Here is a 19107-nt window from a genome sequence, read left to right on the forward strand (position 1 = left end):
CCCAAATGGTATCACAGAACAGTCAGACATGAATGAAACAAGTGAACAACTTGCTTCTGAAGTACTCTAATTCCCCATATCCACAGAAAATCTAGCTAACATGGGGGGAGGGGGGAAGTGGCTGAACAAGTTATGGTACATGTATGTGATGGAATATTATTTGTACTGTGAGAAATGATGACAGGACAGTTTCAGAAAAACCTGGGAAGGCTTATATGAACTGATGCAAAGTAAAGTGAAGCAGTTCTAGGAGAACAATTTGGATAATGACAACGATATGGTAAAAACAAACAACTGACAAAATTAGGCCCTCTGATCAAGTGTAATGGCACCTACAATTCCAGATGATGGAACCTCCAGATAGAGTTTAAGATCGGGGCAGACAAGAAGACACTTTTTTGATACGGTCAATGCTGAAACTGTCTGACTCCATATTTGTAACAAGGCTTCTGTTTTTCTTTTGTTCTCAATTGGGAAGGAGGGAATTGAAGTGGGAGAAAGAAAAGGTGGCTTTTTGCAGAAAAAAATATTAATAATAAAAACATTTTAAATAAATTTTAAAATAGAAAAAAATCTAGCTAAATCCCACAAAATTACCAATCTTCCCAATCAAATCTCTCATTTCTTCTGGACAACTGAGGCAAATAATATGGAGCAATGGATGAAAGTAGCAAAGAGATGAGTAGGTTTGATCTAAGGATAAACTTAAAAGTTACCTAAAAGTGGAATGAATGGGCTTCCCCAGGAGGCAGCAGGTTCATCTTCAAGCAAAAACGGGATGATCACTAGATCTCTGCATGCTGAATTCAGGCTTTAAGAGAAAAGCAAATTTGCCTCACACTTCACAGGTCTCTACTACTATCATCTTGCCTTAGCCAACCAATCTACCTCAGGGGTCCTCCAAAGTCCCCAGACCTACTGACACAGGACTACATATTTCACTGCAGGTTTTAAATGCATATGAAAGCAATTAGGCAAATGCATAAAGAATTACCATAAAAACTTGAAGATTTACTTGTACAATACTCAGCATAATTTAGCAATTTATATCCTTAAGAGTTCTAATGGAGGAGAGAATCTAATCTGAAAAATCTAAGGGTTGGGAAGGGAATGAAAGGAGATACTATCATTATGTGTGTTTATTGGAAATATAAAAGTTACCTCAAATCTTTACTACCACACACTTAATTGAAATGTATCAGAATTAGGAAAACTTCATTAATAATTAGTTTCATATATATATATATATATAAAACTCCTAATGCTCACTAGTCATTTGGCAAGATGCATGTTGTATGCCATTTCATATACTGGACGTTATTTGTTAACTCCACTATCTCTTACTGTGACATGGATAACCAGCAATCATGAAACAAATATACATATATAAATGTGAGTACGCACACATGTATTACACATATATGTATGTATACACACACATTTTTACCTTTCGAATGTTAACGAATGACTTTTGCTCCCCTAAATCTGTTTTGCTTCGATGAATAACAAAGTCATCTGTATCTGTAAACTCCCCCAACCCCTCCTCCCTCATACTTTAAATACCCTAAATTAAATTTCCATAACCACAACTTCTAATGGCAGAGCAATGAATCCCAGAATAATTCTGACTGGAAGGAAAAAAGGCCTGAGACTTTAGATTTTGCTACAGATGACTCATTCATAGAAAAAAATATTCTGGGTTTAAAAAAACCACAACACAATAGACATTAAGGGAACGCTGTATTAATATACATAAATATTAATCTGACAACTAGCAGGGCACCATGGTCAGAGAACCATCTTCAAAGAGTTCAAGTCGTGCCTCTGAAATATACTGGACAGTATGACCCATAGGGACAACTCACTTAATGTCCCAATGCTCTAGGCAATTCCAGCTATTTCTCTAAGACTCTAAGTTGCCAAGAAGGCATAATAGATGAGGCAATTTCCTCACCAGTGAGTTCCCAAATTCAGTTCCTATTCCTAAATGTTAGCTATCTAAAAGGCTATTCAACGAAGAGATAAGATTTATTCAGTGTAGGACTACAGGCCAAAACTAGGATTAATGGGAAGATGTTACAAGGAAACAAATTTCAGTTCAAAATAAGGAGGAACTCCTTAACAGTTAGAAGTGACAAAAAATGGAATGGGCTGCCTCAGATGGGAGTGAATCATGTGTCGCTCAAACTGTTTGAGCAAAGGTTCTGTTAGTAAGGCAAAGCAGATGATAGGGAGGACATATTAAAAGCATTGGTTTGACCAGATGCCATCTCAAGGTCTCTTCCAACCTATGTTACACATAAAGAATAAAAATTACAACATTTAAAAGAATAACTCTAAGGTCAACTTTGTCTTCTTATTCTATCAACAATTATAGTTACAATTTTCTTGGCCTGATAAATCAACCAAAGTTAAACTAGAATGAAGCTGGTAGCTCTTACTGTGGTGGCAAAGAACTGGAAATTGAGAGGATGCCCATCAACTGGGGAATGGTTGAACACTTTGTGGTTTATGAATGCAATGGAACACTATTATGCTATAAGAAATGATGAGCAGGTGGACTTCAGAACAACCTGGAAAGACTTACATGAACTGATGCTGAGTGAAGTGAGCAGAACCAGGAGAACATACACAGTAACAGCAACACCGTGCTATGACTAACTTTGTTAGACTTAACTCTTTTGAGCTAACAATTCAAAAGACTCACAATAATAGAAAATGATACCAACATCCAGAGAAAGAACTATGGAGTCTGGATGCAGATCAAAGCTTACTCTTTTCTCTTTTTGTGGAATTGTTTTTTCTTTTTTGTTCTGATTCTTCTTTCACAACATGACTAATGTGGAAATATGTTTAGTATGGTCTGGTTTAGTATGTATAGCCTATATCAGATTGCATGCTGTCTTGGGGTGGGGGTAGTAGAGGGACAGGAATTTATAACTTCAAATCATAAAAGCGAATGTTAAAAACTAAAAAGAAATAAATAATTTAAAAGGAAAAATGAAAGATTAAAAATCCTAACGCATTTTTAATCTTCTGGGCTTGAAATTTTGGCAAATATCCAACCCATCTTTTTCTTTCACATTCTGTATGTAGGCAGTTATCACATTCTGCTGACTTTTCCTTTGAACTGCTTCTGATATCTATTCCTTCTTCTCTGTTCCCATTACTATCTTCTTCACTGTGATCATTCTGACTGCAATTTTTCTTAACTCCAGGAACCTGCTTACCTCCAATGGGTAACTGTTTTGTCATTTCACTCTCCTAACCTTAAACCTTCAATGGCTCCCACCCTTCTACCTTTGAAACCCTCCAAGATCTGGGCCCACCCTACTTCTCCAGTAAATTATTAAAATGTAATGCATTATAAAATGTTTAAAAAAAGAATGAATCTGGTAGTAGAGAGAACTAAGAGAAGACTTGGATTTTAGTGCCCCTTCTCAGTCTCATAGCCTTCAGCAAGGCCAGACAATAGCTATGGGCCTGATTTTCATCTGTAAAATACATTTAATACCTCAACTATATCTTTTAGGATAGTTTTAAAGATCAAAAGAAATTGAGCAAAAGTACTTTGAAAATGTTGTACTAAGACATTGAAGTGATATTTTTATGTAATACTATGAAATGGTAAAGTATAAGTTACTATGCTGTTAAAAAAAATTCAAGACTCCATGTCACAGACAGCATAGTGATAAAGATAAGCTAGTTGTAAGTTTCCTACTTTTTTCATTTAACATCATATTGGTAAATTTCTGAATGCCATGACACACCTAAAGGGAAGCTGAGTGCCTATCTACTGACCTTAAGAATGGTGGTATCTGCTACCACATACACCAAGTAAAAGTCAGGTTGCATCCTAAGGCAGAAAAAGCCTATCTTGGGTTGTGTCTCCATCACTAGCAACAATTAAGGAGATAGGAGAGCTACCCCAGCTTGAATCTTTATCTCTGACTAGCTACTTACCCAAAATATTATTTTTATCCTAAACAGTAAGAAAAAATCTGGAAGAAAAGAGTTAGACAGCTTATACCAGGTGCAGTAAACATGCAGTCCCACTCATGAATGCTGCCCAAACAGATTAAAGAATAATGGGAAAATATCTGACAAAATAAGGAGATACTAAAACAAAGATATGGATGACATGATTTTCTAAGCCAAAATGCACCTGCAGGGATCCATATGTACAGTCCAAGGGCCCAATTTATATTTCAGTTGGACATCACCAGTCTGTAGCACTAGTAGGAAAACTTCATTGGCTTGAAGCAGGCCTTAAAAACGATCTGTCCTCCGGTGTCTATAGAAATTGACCAAGATTAAGATGTGCTAGTCACAGTGTTTGGAAAAATACGTATCACAGACACATTCCGAAGAACTGACATATTTTTTAAAAACTCTTATCACTGTTCTACTGCAACCACTCTCTACTCTGTAACTTTTTTTTCTCCTTCCTCTTTTCTTACCTTTTCCTTTATTGGATCCTCTGTTTTTCCCTCCTCTCTCTTTCATCCTTATCCTGTACCTATATCTGACAACCAACAATCATTAACTGAAGAACTTTAAGGGGCCTTAGAGCTCATTTAACCAATCCCCTCAAAGTGTAGACAAACTAACAGTCTCATCAGATAGGTTCGGGGCTACGCACAAGATCACCAGCAGAAAATGGTACAAGTCAAATCAATGTCTCTTGGCAGTGTCCAAATGCACTTTCTGTTATACCAAATAACTGTACCCAAATGCTTAGAGCTAATAATGACACTTAAGGATAAATGAGATAACATTTAGATTAGATTCTTATTTCTCCCTTTAACCTGTAGGAGACAAGACTATTTAATGCATTCAATCTCCAGGGAATACTTATAATAATATTAAATACAAAATGACAATGTTTCTTCAAAAGTCCTATCAATGTCTTTTAAAAAATAAGCATATTTTTCAGAGTGAAGTTTTATTTGCTTTTTAATATAATTTTGCCTTTTACCCTAATGTTTTCCCTCTAACAAGTAAAAGAGCTTATGATCCACAGTGGCAAAGCACCATTAGCTATTTATGAATCTAATGGTCATAAAGAACAAACTTTGAGATTCTCACTAACCATTTACTAAATAAAAGCAACTCATCCAAATGTACGCAGTAATCAATAACAAGGTTGACTGAAATCTGCCTGATGTGACAATGAAATGGTACAAATGCTTTTAGATATCCATCTACATAAATTCTAGTGTTAGGTGTTACCCTCCAAAGTAGTCAGCAAAGAAGGCTTTCTATATACAGGTATTTCTGCCATGATACCACCCCTTTTTCAAAAGGGTCCAAGGCAGTTTATAAGCTATACAAGAAAATCAGGCTTGATTATCTTTTTGTCAGTGAGGTTTGGGGGCTAATGACCAAAACAATTGTTACCTAAGTTCAGTCACAAAAGCAATGACTCCTGGAAGTTTTGAGCAAGAAGGGACAAAAGGGGAGGGGTATGGATGGGTATTAACTAAGGCCCAAAGATAAGTGCCATGCTCCCTGGCTTCAGGTGCATGCTCCAACCTCACCTTCTGCAGTTCTTCCTGGTACCTCCAGCTGCTAGTAGGCTCCCAGCACTTAAACCAGCATCTGGCACACAGCAAACACTTAATAAATGTTTACTGATAGGCTGGTTTAACTGCTCTGAGACTACAAAATATCCACAGAGGAAATGAAGTAAATGCCCAGCCTTCTCTGTTCCTTACACATGATCTCTATTTCCCACGGCCTTCACACTTTCCATGTCTGGAACAGAATTCACTTCCTACTTCTTGCACCCTCAAAGTTCTTGTCTTCCTTGATGACACAAATCAAGCACATCCCAACTGCTGATATTAACTAGTTTGTCTTGGTATTTATTCACTCCATATTTATTGTGTATATATTTATGTATGTACTTCTCTCCCCACAAGAATAGGGACCCCTGGTGACTAGGGTCTGTTTCCTATGGTAGGAACTTAATAAATGCTTGCTGATTATGCACAGGTGCATCTTAGTAATGGTGGAGTGCAGGTCTTGTCTCCTGGCTTCCTGCCCCTCCCCAGATATTTCGCAGACCTGGCTATAAATGACTGTTAATTCCGACCATCAAAAAAGATTCATCCCTTCTGAAGCTATTTAGGTGAAAGTGCCAAAGGCTTCAGAGGCAATTCCAAACACAGGATTTGCAAACTGACAGCAAAGTAGATAGGAAGGAGAAGGAGGCTGGGTTCCTTCTAACAAGGGAGATCCTAAAGTACACAACCACACAAGGTGACTACTTTGATGATGACAAAATTCTCACCACATTGGATATCTCCTAAAGTCCTCCCTTGCTTCAGTAATTCCTCTCATTCCTTTAAAAAAAAAAAAGTTTACAGCTCAGAATTTTAAACGTGAATAGCTATAAAGGCAATCCCACTTAAGACAGGTCAGTATATTGGATGAGAGTGAGATAAAGGAGGAAAGATGTAAAGATTTCAACAATCAACAAGCAATTGATTAAGCATTCTTTTAACAGGCAACTGAGAAAAACATAATGAAAACCAGTCTCTTAAGGACCTTACACTGTACTGGGAAGGAATGGAGAAGGGAGAGAAATTACAAAATAAAAGAGGTGATGAGGGTTGAGGGGACACCACACTAACTCCAGTATTAGTTAAGAACTCTTGAGGAGCCAAGGGGTCAGAAGTGAAGAAAGAACACTCGAAACTTAAGATAGCAAGCGGGCTGGCGTAGCATTTAAATCTCTTTACTGCCAGGACCCAGACTAAAAGAAGAGTTTGTATTTTATCCTAAAAGCAATGAGGAGGCAACAAAGCTCCTTCTTGGGCAGGAGAAATACTGGATAAAAGAGACCAATTAGGAGGCTACTACCACAGTCCAAGGTCTGGCCTAAGGTGTTTGTGGTGTGAGATAAGGCACAGATGAAAAAAATGTTGAAGTGGAATGGATATGTGGGGTGAGTGAGACTAAACAGTAGAAAATCACTGCCAGGCTATGAACCTGGAAAACCAAAAGAATGGTGTTGCCCTCAACAGAATCGGAGATGTTAGGAGGATAGCTGAGTCTGGAGTCAACAATCAGTTCTGTTATAGGATATATTGAAACTGAATGCTTCCTGGGACATCCAGATGGAGATGTCAGGCAGGCAACCAGGGAGTTCGGCAGAGAGCAAGGGCTCTCTATGTTAAGCTCAACTCCAGAATCTTTTAGAGTGCTGTGGGCTGTATGAAAAACTCCTGAGACATAGCTTCTTAGAGAATCATTATATTATTTATGACTAGCAAATAATTAATAAAAAGATGGCCATTTGGCTTTCTCTTGTAAACCAAAGACAGGTTTCCTAGAAGATGCCTGGTGAGATCATAGGAGTAAGGCTGCTGGATCGATCCTATGAAGGTATCTGATCGTCTTTGACCTTTTCATTTGTCACAGCTGGAGATGCTCAGCCAAATGACTGTTCTCCACATACAGTGAAAGGCAGAGAGTTTGACCCCAGCTCCCTTTCATCCAGCAGCTAGGACTACTGGTTATTTCTTTAATTCAATCCTTTATCTTAGTTAAGACAAAGTGGGGGAGATGAGTTTGTCTGAGAAGAGATATTCCATAAGGGAAGAGCTTGATAGTATCTAAAATATTAAGTTTTATCACTGTAAATCTTCTTCTCTAGCTATGAAACATATTAATTTTTTACAAATGAAAGCAAAAATAAATCATGTAATTTACTTCTCAAAATAGGGCTGACTCAAGTCTCCTCTCTCATAACTGTAGTATGGCTTCTGATCCCGTCATTCAACTGAAACTACTTTCTCTCAAAGTTACCAATGATCTCTTAATTGCCAAAGTCAACATCCTACCTTCAGCCCTCATTCTTCTCACTTGTTCAACCTGTGAAGCTATCCATCACCTTCTTCTTGATCCTCTTCCCTTTCACCCCCCAGGGTTTCTCTTCTGGTTCTCCTCCTACATCTCTAACTACTCCTTCTCAGCTTCCTTTGCTGGATCTTCATTCACGTCAGGTTCTCTTCTAGGTCCTCTTCTCTTCTTTTATCCTATTTCATTTGGTGATTTCATCAGCTTCCACGGATTCAACTATCATTCCTATACAGATGATCCTCAGGATTATCTGTCTAACCCTAAGCTCTCTGCTGACTTCAAGTCTCAAAACTTCAATTACTAACTCTTAGACATTTTGAACCAGATATCCCATAGATACCCTAAATTCAATGTTTTTCACTTCAATTCCTCCCCTCTTTCAAACTTCCTAATATTGGCAAGACCACCATTATCCTCCTAGAATCACAACCTTGATCATACCCTCAACTCTCTCTCATCTACCATATCCAATTAGTTGCCAAATCCTACCAGTTCTGGCTTCATAAAAATTGTTCATATATGCTCCTTTCTCTCCTCTGGTGCAGGCCCTCACCACTTCATGGTGGCACTACTGCAATAACCTACTGGCTTGTCTCCCTGCCTCAAGTTTCTCCCCAATATAGTCCACCCTCCAATCAGCTGTCAAAAGTGATCCTCCTAAAGTACAAGTTTGACCCTGTCATCTATCTATGCAAATAACACCCATAGCTCCTTATTGTCTCCAGAATCAAACCCTCTGCTTGGTTTATAAAGACTTCCTTAAGTGGTCCCTATCCTACCTTTCCTCTCTTCTTAGATCTTATACCCTCTCCCTCCCCACTTCATACTCTTCATTTCTGTAAAACTGACCTTGTTGTTCCTCAAACAAGACCGTCCATCTACTAACTCCAGATATTTTCAGTGGCCGTTCCCCATGCGAGGAATCTCCCTCCTCCTTTCCCAATACCCCTTAATGCTAGCGCCTTCTGTCTGCTGATCACTCAGTGCCCAGTTGTTGGCATGTCTGCTCCATTATGCCCCCATATTTAGCAGACAACCTGGCACAATAGTGGGCACTTCATAACTCAGCACATTCAATGCACCCTTTATTATCTTTTCTATCCCAAACCTTCCCATCTCTAAAACTTCCTCTCCACTGCTGAGGGCACCACCACCCTGCCATCGTCGGCATCATCTTCCACGGCTCTCACTCACTGCCCACACCAATCCCCTAACAAATCTTGTCATTTCTACCTTAACTACATCTCTCCTATTTGGCTCCTCTATACTCACACAGAAACAGGCCTAGTTGTGATCCTCACTGACCCTCCTCTGGACTACTGCAACAGATTTCTTCTATCTGGACTCCCTGCCTTAAGTCTCTTCTCATTACAATCTACCACCCTTCACTCAGCTACCAAAGTGGTTTCTCTAAAGCAGAAGTCTGACCTTCAAACTCCTTTTTCCACTAGTGCTGGTGGTTCCTTGTTACCAGGATATTTTATGGGCTGTGGGTTCGGAGCTAGCATATGTGTATCTTCCTACTCCGCCATCTTGGCTCCTCCCCTTATTACCAGGATAAAACAGAAAGTCCTCAGTAAGTTTTGTAAAGTTCTTCATCATTGGGGCCCTACCTACCGTTTTAATCTTCTTACATTTTCCTCCACTTCCCAGAGTCACAAAATCCTGCAATACTGACCTACTTGTTCCTTAACATGATACTCCATCCCCCATCTGTGTCTTTTCACTGGTTGTCCCTCATGGCCTTTCACCCTGACCTCTCAGTTTCCCAGACTTCCTTCAACTCACATCTCATCATCTACCTGGGCCCTCCTTAGTGTTCCCAGCTGTTAATATCTACCCTTAAGTGCTTAACTTCCTATCCACTCAGCTCTCAGTGCAGTGTATAGAACCCTGGGCCCACAGTCAGGAAGACCTAAATGCAAATTTGGCCTCAGACACTTATTAGCTGTGTGACCCTACTCAAGTCATTTCACCGCTGTCTACCTCAGTTTCCTCATCTGTAAAATGGGGACAATAACAAGAGCACTCACAGCTTGTTGTGAGGATCAAATGAGATAATATTTGTAAAGTACTTAACACAGTGTCAGGCACATAGCTGGGCTAGATGGATACCGATTCACTTCCCTTCCTCCATATATCTGGTACATACAGTGACTTTCATGTCTGTCTCCTCCTTTAGACTGTGAGCTCCAGGAGGGCAGGAGCTTTTCTGTTTTCCTTGCCTTTCTTTATATCCCTAGTACCTAGCATAGTGCCTGGCGCATAGGAAGCTACTGACTAATGACTGGGAAACCTACTGGCCCCTCAAACTTAAACATGTCCAAGAGGGACGTTTGTTATCTTTTCCACCGAACTGGCTCTTCTTGCTGCCACCATCATTTCTATCAGTGAGACCACTATTTATGCAGGCTTCCATATTTGAAACTTTGCAGTTATTTGGAGATGTGAGATGAGAAGTTGAGAAAATGCTTCATCAGTGCCCAGGTCCTGTTCATTCCGTATCATCAGTTACTCTCATTCATGGCTTCCTCTCTATTCCAACTGCCACCAGCCTAGTGTAGAGCCTACTGCAACCGCCTCTCTGAAACATCTCCTAAGTCCACTGTTGCCCTAACAATCCATTCTCAGAACACTAAGAAAATAGCATTTGAATCTGTTACAACAAGAAAATTAAAACTCCCACTGAACATCCTTGGAGGAAGAGAATTAATGTTAACATAGTATGAAAACTTACTTGTTAACATAGTAAAGTAATTCAAAATTGTTCTTTGCTTGTGCAAGCCTTGTCCATGCCATTTGGGGAGGGACAAATAGCACTGTACAGACACTCTGACTACCATTTTTAGGAAACAAACTAATCTCAATTTAAGAGTATAAAAAAAATACTTCAGGAAGGTAACAATAGTACCAAATATTTCTAAGACCTAAAAAACAAACATATTGTTGTCAGCTACCATCTATTGTTCAAAGCTCAACTCTGATACCGTCTCTTCCATAAGCTTTCCTTGATTCCCCCAATAGATATTATTCTCCATTATCTAATCTCATGGCACTAAACTTTATATTCTATTTTGTGCCATTTGTTTATGTATAAGTCTTATTTTCTGTCAACAAACATTATTTCAGTCAACAAACATTTATTAATTAGTGCCAGGTACTGTGCCAAGTCCTCAAAGACCTCTCATTCTAACGTGAAGTACATAGAAGATCTACACAGGGTAAACAAGAGATAATCTTAGAGGGAAGGCAGTAGTATTAAAGGGAACCAGGAAAGACTGCTTGAAGAAGGTGGGATGTGAGCTGAAACTTGAAGGATGATGGGAAGAGGTAGAGATAAGGAGGCAGGGCATCTGAGGCATGGGAACAAGCAGTGCAAAAACATGGGACGGTAGAGATGAAGTATCTTATTTGAGAAACAGCCGGGAGGCTCAGGTCCCTAGATTGCAGAGTACTTAGAAAGGAATGACTTGTAAGAAGACTGGAAAGGTAAAAAGAGCCGAGGCTTTAAAAAGCAAACAAAGGATGCTATATCTAAGCCACTGGAGTCACCGAGTGGGAAGAAGGTGACATGGTCAAGATTTGTATTTTCGGAAGATCACTTTGGGCAAATGGGTGGAAGATGGACCAGAGTATGGAAAGATCAACCAGAAGGCTACTGCCCCAGTCCAAGAAAGAAATGCTGAGGGCTCCAGGCTGACAGCTGGGTGTGGATGGGGGGCCATATTCAAGAGCTGTGGTGTATGCAGAGCTGACAGGACTTGGCAACAGAATGGATAAGAGAAGGGGGTGAGGCAAGAGAGTGAGGAGTTATGAGGATCTTAGAAATTGAGGGGAGGGGGCAGATAAGGAGTTGTTCTGGAAATGCTACATTTAAAATGTCTATAGGGATTTCCAGCTCAAGATGTCCAATAGGAAGTTGGAGAGACCGGAGATCAGAAGAGAGTCTAAGGCTTTAAAAAACAACAACAAAGTGAGAATTATCAGCAGAGATAATTGAATACATGGTTGCTGATGAGATCACCAGAAGCCAAAGCATCTTAACTATCTTTTCGTTTCCAAACCCTAGAAAATGTTTTTTGATTGTCTCATTTTGTTCTCACAAAAATCCTGAGATGAAAGAAAAGGAAAATATAACTATTAAAAAAAGGAAAGAGATAACACCTCTGCCATTACTGAGTAGAGGGGCAGGTAGGTGGCACAGTGGATACAGTATCCGGCCTGGAGTCCGGAACTCATCTTCCTGAGTTCAAATTCAGCCTCAAATACTCACTGTGTGACCCTCAGCTTAATCACTTAATGCTTTTGCCTTAGTTTCTTCATCTGTAAAATGAGCTCTGGAGAATGGAATGGCAAACCGCTCCAGTAAAGAAAACCGAAGTGAAAAACCAAACCAAGAAAACCCCAAATGGAGTCATGAAGAGTCAGACACAAATGAAATGGGTATACAACAAATAATGGGTAGAAATCTCATTTCCTTATTAAGGAAGGTAAAAACCTTCCTCTTTTCCTTGTTTTTCCATGGAAACAATTTTTTTCCATAGGAAAGGTTCAAAACCTATGCTATGTGTCAACTCCATATGCCAGTCTATTTGCAGCCTCTGACATGGTGGAGTGACCTCTCCCTGCTACTTCTCTTCAGGATTTGATGACACTTCTCTCTCATAGGGCTTCTCCTGGCTATCCAATCCCTCCTTCTCAGGCTCCTTTGCTGGATCTTCACCCAGATCACACCAGCTAATCCTCCCTCTATACTACTTTACATCAGCTCCCATGGATTCAATGATCAATCATCTCTGTACTTGCGATGACTCTCAAATCTACTCATCCAACCCTGATCTCTCTGCTGACTGCCAATTTCACATCCCCCACTGCCTATTAAACATCTTGAACTGATGTCCCATAGACATCTTAATTCGACAAGACCACAACTGAACTGCACATTTTTTACCTCAAACCCTTCCAAAACTTCCCTAATGCTGGGAAGGCCACCCCACCCTCCCTGAATCACAATCTAGGTTTCCTCAACTCCTCCCTCTCATTCCCCATATCCAATAAGTTACCACATGCTGTAGTCCTACCTTAGTGACCACTCACAGATGCCCCCTTCTCTCCTCTGGCCATGCCACCATTCTGGTGAAGGTCCTCATCACTTCCCACCTGTACTACTGCCAATATCCAGTTGACTGATCTGCCAACTCAAATCTTGCCACACTTCAGTGGTCAGTGATCTTTCTAAGAAGTACAGGTGTGAAGTCACCCACCCCTACTCAATAAACTCCAAGGGCTCCCAATTGTCTCCAGGATCAAACATAAAATCCTCTTTTTGGCACGCAAAGTCCTTCATGACCTGACCTGCTTCCCCTACCTTTCCAGTCTTCTAACAGCCTCTTCAATTCAGGCATCCTGGTCTTCTTGCTATGGCTTAAACAAACTCTCTCCTGACACCAAGCAGTCACTGACTGCCCTGTATGCATGGAATGCTCCCCTCCTCATCTCCACCTCCTGGTTTCCTCCAAGTCCCAGCTAAAATCCCACCTTCTACAGGAAGCCTTTCCCAAGTTCCTTTAATGCTGTTGTCTTCCCTCAATTGATGATTTACAACTTATCTTGTATATAGCTTGTTTGTGTAAGTTACTTGGATGTTGTCTCCCCCCCTTAGTCTGTGAACTTCTTTTAAGCACAGCTGTCTTTTAACTTGCTTTATATCCCCAAAGTTTAATGCTTGGCACATGCTAAGAGCTTAATAAGTGTTTACTGACCTATTTGAAATCAAGGTATTAAAGTGAATTGGAACACATATTTGGCCTATACTTTCAAAAAATCTTCATATTCACTAATAAAACATAAGTTATCTCCAGCAAGTATGTAAAATGTTTAATCTAAGTAGTCCAAACTTTGATTTTAAAGAGGAAGGCCCTAACCTAGTTTTTTTTTTTTTAATATAAAACTGACTCCTACAATGTAATTAGAAAGAATCAGAAATTATCTTATTTTTCTATGCCTATTCTCTACTTATTAGGTGTGGCACAGTGCAAAGTTATCTGTCAGGAGACATTTCGATTCAGATGGTGCCTAACATTTACCTGCTGTGTTACTGAAGGAAGTCACTTCATCTTCCTGAGTCTCAGTTTCCTTTTCTTAAAGCAGAGAAAAAAACAACAGTTCTGCCTACCTCATAGGATCATGGTGAAGTTGAAATGAAACAACAGAGGTAAAACTTTGTATACTTTACAACTATTGTTATTGAACAAATCCTGGTCCCTAATACCAAGTACAGTCATAGAATATGGTAGGTATACCTGTATCTATATGTAAATTTTACAAAACTCCAAATAATTCACATTGTGGTTAGGTGATCATTAAAAGGTCAACTAGATAGGAAGAGAAAATAGGGACGGACTATCCTTCACAGTACTGGACACATTCTATCTCAATCAAATACCCAAATGACATTTTAACTTTACTGCAATTTATGATTATTACCATGTGTCAGGCACTGTGCTAAGCACTTTACAAAAATTATCATCTCATTTGATTCTCACAACAACCCCTGGAGGTCAGTGCTATTATGATCCCCATTTTACAGAGGAGGTAACCAAGGCAAACAGAAGTTGAAGGACTTGCCTAGGGTCAAACTGCAGTCTACTCCCACTTAAGGAAGCTAAGACCTGAGTTCAAATCCTGCCTTGGGCACAGATTTGTGTTATGTTGGGCAAGTTACCGGACCTATGACAGGGATATTAAGATAGGGATATTAATAGCACCTGCCTCCTAAGGTTTTTGATGATAAAATTAAATAATCCTCACAGAGCATTTTGCAAATCTAACAATGCTATGTAAGTGCTATTATTATACATAAATATCTACTTAACTGACACTAACAAGATAATCCAATCTTTTAAGATAGAGTATAAATCACAAAGAGGAGGCCTATGAGAAAAGAATGAATCGGTTTAAAAATAATTTCAAATTCCAATAAGATTATTAGTTTCAATTATTACATTAGTCATTCTTGCCATACCTTTTAAAAAACAGTAATAATTTAAAAATAAGCCAGAAGAGTTTTCAGCCGAATCTTTACAAATAGCTTTCTTCTCACTTAAGCAACTCATCTTGTGACTATAGTAAATCATATTTACTATAGTAAATATTTTTTTAATACTGAGAACAGCTCCTTCATTCTCACAAGCAAAAACTTAAACTGATTTCCTAGAGTTCCTAACAACTAAAATAAAAAGTAAACCCAAACTCAATTAATTAACCCAAAAGTTAATCAAATCAAAAATATTATAAAAGGACTTGAAACTAGAAACAGTACACCAAATGAAGATAGCCTGCAGTGGAAAAAGTACTGGACACAAAGTCTGAACCCCTGCTCCATCCCAAAATCTGTATGAACACAGGCACTGCTCAAAGGTCTCCAGACCTCAACTCCAGGAGGCTGAACAACTGTATCAATGAGTAAGTCCCTTGGAGGTCTAAATCTACTGCTCTATATAGGCTAAGGGGCTCAGTTTTGGAACAAACTGTCACTGTGGTGGGCTGGCTGTTTTCTCAAACTTTCCCTACCACATCACAAAATCACTGCTCTCCAGCAGGAATGCCACTTCTGTCAATGATCACAACTGGATGTTTTAATTAAGACTACTTTGGAAAAGACTAGTCATTTTGCTATTCCAATGAAACAATTCCAACTTAAAGGAAGTTTTCCTATTGTTCTCAGTGATACATAATTTCATTTATTTAAATTAGGTGTCAGAACACCTGGCCCTTCCTGATATTTGTTGCATAAAAAGGACTGGGCCACCAACATCTCAATTATTTACACCTTTGCAAGGCTGATTTTCATCATACATACACTCAGAACTCAAAAACGTATGGCTGCCAGGTCACTCACTCCTTGAGGCCACTAAATCAGCTCACAATCTGGTGGATACATTTAACAAATAAAGCATATCTATCTACAAATGCCTCCATCAGCTAGATAAAATGCAGAGAAACTGTAGGCTGGTGTCTATGTAATAATATACTGCTCACCCCACCTGTTCTTGTCAAGTATTTTACAAGAAAACTAGGGCCCAAAGCAAAGTAGACCTCTGACAAAGTTTTAGACGGAAGTAGGTATAAACCTGGAAAATTCCAGAAAATAGAGAAAATGAAATCTTTGACCTAGAGCTAAAAGGACCTCAGAGGCAATCTAAATCTAGTCCAACCTGCTCATTTTACAAATCAGAAAACTGAGGCCTAGGGATCTTAAGTGACCAACTCAAGTTCACTCAAGCCTACCAAGAAGAAACTTTATTTTTGGAGGGAGGGGTACAATAAGAGATAAATTCATCTATAAACTCCTAATTAACATTAGCATTTTTAAGTCCACTAGAAAATGTCTAATATTACTTATACACTATACCCAATTCTTCCATCATGCTTTTCTTCTGAAGAGCTCAACTCACTTAAATAAACACTATTTGTTTCCATAGCACTTTATAATTAAAACTTTTCACAAGTTTTTGATCCTAACAGAAATTGTGAGATAGGCAATGCTATATTAATAGTGGTCAAAATCTAACAATGGCAGCATCCTATTTTAATACATACTCCAAAAAGAAAAATTATATTGTTAGTAGGATTGCAATACTAAAATTCCTCCCCTAAACTATACTGGCTTAATAAAAGCACCAAGTCATCTTTTTCAAAGAACAGACAAAATAGAATGGCATTTTTTATGACAAAGGGAGGCTAAGGGACATTTAATATTTTCAAACTCTACAGTTCCAAGGAGGTTACCTTCCAAGTTTATGTAAAAAAGTGTAAATATTAACTGTAAAATTAAATGAGAGTAACCAAGGACCATTAACAGGACCAGGACTGGAACCAATAAACATCAATTTACAGTTAAAAAAGGTCTATGCTAATGTGCAAATATGTTTTATATGACTGTACATATTATATATATGTATAGCCTATATTGTACTGTATGTCATCCAGGAGGGGGGCATGGAAGTAGCTGAAACTCAAACTCTTATAAAAATGAATGCTGAAAACTAAAAATGAATAAATTAAATAAACAAGAAATAAACTGGAGAAATATCAACTGCTAATGAATAGGCCAACCCAATATAATAACAATTCTACCCCCTTTGAAAAATAAAAAAAGGTTGATGGCTTCATATTATCTATACTTTAAAGCATAAAAATCTTTCCCTCAGATGCCTTCATATCACTCACAGTAAAGCTTTAAAAACCACAACTTGGGCAGACTAATTCATGTATAATCTTAAACCAACTAGTTGTATTTCTCAGAATTCTCTTGCACATTAATTTGCATTTGTAGTAAAGCTGTGTTGTAAGAATAAATAGACTCTCTAGAGAATGTGGTGTGCAGTTCTCTCACCTGCCATTTCCCCTCATTTGGTTTCCAATCAAACTGAAATCAAATGGAAGATGATCACTGAAGTCCATGCCACATGACAGCTTTACAGGTGAGACCACACTACAAAAACCTCTCTGGGGTTTCTGGCAACTAAACTTACCTTGGACTAGATCCAAGACGAATTTAAATTTACAGTGAATTCTGTGCCCTTGAAAAATGTTTCAAAATTGTGACCTTAACATTTTGGCTTTAAACTACTGAACTAACACCTGATACATTCTCAGCGTTGATTAAATATAAAACAGCATTTCCCATGTATGCCTATATATAAAATCAGGGAACAAAATACACTATACATTATTCTGTATGGCAGGCCCTCATCAAGTTTGTGCTATCAGCAAGTATTTAGGTATCCTTAATTTGGCTTTTATTTTATAATTTCTGTTCCTATAAATCAAAAACTGATTAGATTACAAACATTCATTCACCAGGCACCATGAAAGGAAACAATCCTGAATCAGTCACACTACTGTTGAGTAAAGTAGTCATACCTTTTCCACATCTCACTGCTATAAGTGAAATAAGCTAAGAAGTGAGCAAAATAATTCTGCCTTGGATCATATTTGGAGTCAGCTCAAATGGTATCAAGATGGTGAGATTCAGACCTAAAAGGTCAATTTTTATTTTTTGAGGCTGACAGGAAAAAAGTGCAAATTTATATGATAACATGTAATACCAAAAAAAACATTCTTTAAAAAATCTAAAGAGGGCACTAGTCCTGAGAGTCGTAAAGATGCGCCTTCCTAGCCTGTCTCGGACCAAGCCTCTCACTAGCCAGCTGACTGTAGGCAAGGCCTTCGCCCGCTCTGGGCCTCAGTTCTGTAAGAGCAGGGAGCTGGACTCCACAGTCTCCATCACCCCTTTCCGGCCCACATCTACGCTCCCACCACCAGAGGAGCTCCGAGGTCAGGAGGTCAGTCAGTATTCATTAAATCTCTTCCTTTGATGTGCCAGGCACTAGGGCAGGTGCTCCAGCAACAAGGTCCCATTTGGTTGCAGCTCTGTGGGCCTAAGGAAAGCGGTCAGCAGTGATGGGAATGTGATCACCGACAACTGCAGGAACTTCGGATGGAAAGAAGTTAGACAAGACGGTAACTTTTTTTCAATGCCTCCATCAAGAAGAAACATTGTATCCCTACTAGAATGGGCATACTAGAAAGCACGAAACGATTCTACTTCCATCAAAAGACAGCTCTGAAGCGGAGGGACAAGGGGATCCCTGGCTTCCTCCATCACCCGGCCTGGCGCCTGGCACACAGCAAGCGCCTAATAAATGCTGCTGACTCACCCCGGAATGCAGGTAGTGATGAGATCTCAGAAAGGCACTGAGGCACAGGCCCTGACCACCCGAGGGTCCGGCTGCCCCTCCCCGACCTCGGCTCGGACCTGGCCCAGCCTTCTTTGTCTATGCCAGCGTGTACACCGGCGGCTGTCTCTGTGTCACCTCCCCCCGCCCCCCTGCTCTTAGGCCGTGCTCGGCATCCAGCAGGCACCCAATCACCGTCACTTTAAAGCATTTCGCCATCAGACGAGGCGTCCAGGGGGCTCGCACAAAGCGCCTACTGGGTGCGCGGCCCGGGAGCGCGTGTCCAGGCCGGGGTTGGGGCAGGCTGGCCGGCGGGAACCATCAACTCTAGTGTCCGGCTGAGGTACCAGAGAGGAAGTGGGGGGAGGGGAGCTCGGCCTCTCCCATTTATCGGGGCTGGGTTCGAATCCGGACTCGGGGCGCAGCTAGTGCCCGCCTCGCGGCCGCGGGCCTCAGTTTCCCCGCCTGCGCCATGAGGACTATTTGCCCAGGCGTA

General features: G+C 39.8%; 1 protein-coding gene across 1 annotated transcript in view; it reads right to left on the reverse strand.

The window, feature by feature from the left end:
- Positions 1 to 19107, reverse strand: part of UBE2N (ubiquitin conjugating enzyme E2 N) — a 41774-nt gene that overhangs the window by 22028 nt on the left and 639 nt on the right. The window lies entirely within an intron of this gene.

Source organism: Notamacropus eugenii, chromosome 3, assembly GCF_028372415.1.
Source record: "Notamacropus eugenii isolate mMacEug1 chromosome 3, mMacEug1.pri_v2, whole genome shotgun sequence".
Classification (NCBI taxonomy): domain Eukaryota; kingdom Metazoa; phylum Chordata; class Mammalia; order Diprotodontia; family Macropodidae; genus Notamacropus; species Notamacropus eugenii.